The 2658-nt window shown below is 40.1% G+C and overlaps 1 non-coding gene across 1 annotated transcript; it reads left to right on the top strand.

Moving 5' to 3' along the window:
* The first annotated feature begins 1206 nt into the window (after positions 1 to 1206).
* Positions 1207 to 1325, top strand: LOC131933672 (5S ribosomal RNA). Its single transcript, XR_009385134.1, has one exon. It is a non-coding gene; the product is annotated as a 5S ribosomal RNA (ribosomal RNA).
* The last annotated feature ends 1333 nt before the right edge of the window (positions 1326 to 2658 follow it).

The raw sequence follows: 2658 nt of genomic DNA, 5'->3' as shown, positions 1-2658 counted from the left end.
AGTATTTAAAATGGGAAACAATATTTATTAATATTATCACCAACTAGATCTAGATTATATAGGCTACAAGGAAACCCAGAACCAGACTGGAAAGAAGTAAATTTACTCCCACTAATGATGACTTCTCACTAATACTAATAATTAAAAAAATGTTTAAAAAAATTAATTGCTCAAACCTAATAATCATTACAATCAAGCATCAAGTCTGATAGCCAACATTGGACCTAAAATCTAGATCTATTAGTTTTTACTGAACTAAATCTTATGTTAGCTACTAATAATTACTAATGCATTCAATTATTAATACCTAGGCTACTCATTCCTACAGAATCTAGAAATTCTAGATCTAGACTCTAGAGAAATACTGGCGTCCCAGGCCAACCTAACCTTTTAAGCAACATCCTTAATTAGCATTTAATTTACCATGGATCGCCTGCCTTTTTTTTTTCACCGTGAAATTATTATTGTAATTTTTGAAACAGTATTTTGAATAGATCCACCCTCCTGTTTATATTATTTTAGTTAAGCTAGAGCGTTAGATCTAGAATTCTAGATCGACGCCTAGTTGCGTGTTTTAAAATAAAGCCAGAATATTAATAGACTGAAAATAAATGTGCCAGTTGTCGTGGGAAAAGGTTAAAAGAATAATTAATAAATGAAAAGCATTGAACTATTTCTCAAACATTAAATTAGTAGACTTGTAGGCGGCTAGATCTAGATCTATGTGATGAGTTGGATTAAAATTGAATGAATTCGTGCAGAATGTTTCGGAAGGAGTGAGTGAGCGGGAGACCCAAAAAAGTTAAAGTATCGCCTTTCCGATAGATCATTTCACATGAAAGCGATAGTTAAAGGACAGGTCGGATGCAGGGGGCACCTGGTTTTCTGATTTTAGTCAAGGAAAATGGGGAAAATGTATTTATTTTGTATTTTACAACGCGCGATGCTCGAAAATTAGTAGCTCAGGGAAGTCTACCGGTGGTTACCGCCTCAGGTTAAAAATAGCGACCAATGGCTGTAGAGGGAAAAAAAGGCACATAGTATTCGATATTAAAACAATGTTTCGCTTTTGTGGCGATTTAGGGCGTTTTTTATTATTGAAATAATATGAGGAAAGCAGTGAAATCATTATTGTAGCCAGAAAAGGACGAATAACTGCTGATTTCGTTTGAGTATATTTATAAGCCCCAATTTTCTCACACCGATGTCTACGGCCATACCACGTTGAAAATACCGGTTCTCGTCCGATCACCGCAGTCAAGCAACGTCGGGCGTGGTTAGTACTTAGATGGGTGACCGCTTGGGAACACCACGTGTTGTAGACTTTTTTTCATCTTTTGTCTTTTGTTTTTACCCCACTGGACACCTATTCTTACCACCTGTACTCTTTCCTAAGTTCACCACATACCTGTGAACACTTTTGTAATATCGAAATATTTTTTGTTTGTTTCTTTTGTGCCTTCACGGTAGGCTACCTCGACCCTCCCCACCCATGGAAACAAACCCCTTAAAAACCAAAGGAAAGATGACCACTCTGCCCAAATTAAATAAATAAACTAAGTAGGCTACAACCAAATAATTGTACAATCAAACCTAAGTAATAAGGAGGAAGAAGTAACTCAGTAAGTAAGGGGTAGGTATGGAAAACATTCGTGTAGGGGTTACAACCACTCGAGCTAATTCGGAAACGTATGGGTGGCCCTAATAAGGGCCGGATGGGTAGAACAAATGGGTGGTCCTGGGTTGAGTTTAACCGCCGAAGCCGTACAGGGTGCGACCTTGACGTTTCAGAGCATAGACGACATCCATAGCAGTGACGGTCTTCCTCTTGGCGTGCTCAGTGTAGGTGACGGCATCACGGATGACATTTTCAAGGAACACCTTGAGGACACCTCTGGTTTCTTCGTAGATCAGACCAGAGATACGTTTGACACCACCTCTGCGAGCAAGACGACGGATGGCTGGCTTGGTGATACCTTGGATGTTATCACGCAACACCTTCCTGTGACGCTTGGCGCCTCCTTTGCCGAGTCCCTTACCACCCTTGCCTCGGCCAGACATATTGAATTTTTTTTCTTTGTTGATGAACGAGTGTTCGAAAAACGCCGTCTGCAGAGAAACTCGCTCCTTATATACGGTCCTGGGCTCGAGTTCGTTCAATATGGCGGACACCGCCCAACCAAAAGCGGTCGGCGAATGAGCCAGCCAATGAAAAAGCAGCTTGCCGTGTCGACTGGAATGTTGCTGGCTTGTCGGCTAACGGTGTCGTTTTCAAAGTCATTTTTTCACCTATTCTGCTATGCGACCCTTGGATAAAAAATAAAGAGTTTCATTGCCCACACGTGTAGGCATAGAAAAGATCCACGTTTGTCATGTTAAAATATGGTATTAGACGTTATTTTCACCGTTTTGTGCGAATAAAACTGAAATATTTCCCTACACCTAATTATGCGAGTACGAGCGAGCTCATTATGCGAGTACGAGAGAATCTCGAACGCTGATTGGTCGAGTACGAACGAAATAATATTCTCGTACTCCGCTCCGTACTCGCAGTGGTTTGTTTACATCGTGAAACGAATAGGTTAGTTAGGCTTCTAATAATTAAATAATCTATGGCGTGTAGTCGTTAAGAATAATTTCTGCTCTCCGATTAAGATC

The sequence above is a fragment of the Physella acuta genome, unplaced genomic scaffold (assembly GCF_028476545.2).
Source record: "Physella acuta isolate Inbredline_101_S28 unplaced genomic scaffold, ASM2847654v3 ptg002597l, whole genome shotgun sequence".
In the NCBI taxonomy this organism is placed as follows: Eukaryota; Metazoa; Mollusca; class Gastropoda; family Physidae; genus Physella; species Physella acuta.
The sequence above is the reverse complement of the archived record's forward strand: the minus strand, read 5'-3'. Positions and strand labels throughout refer to the sequence as shown.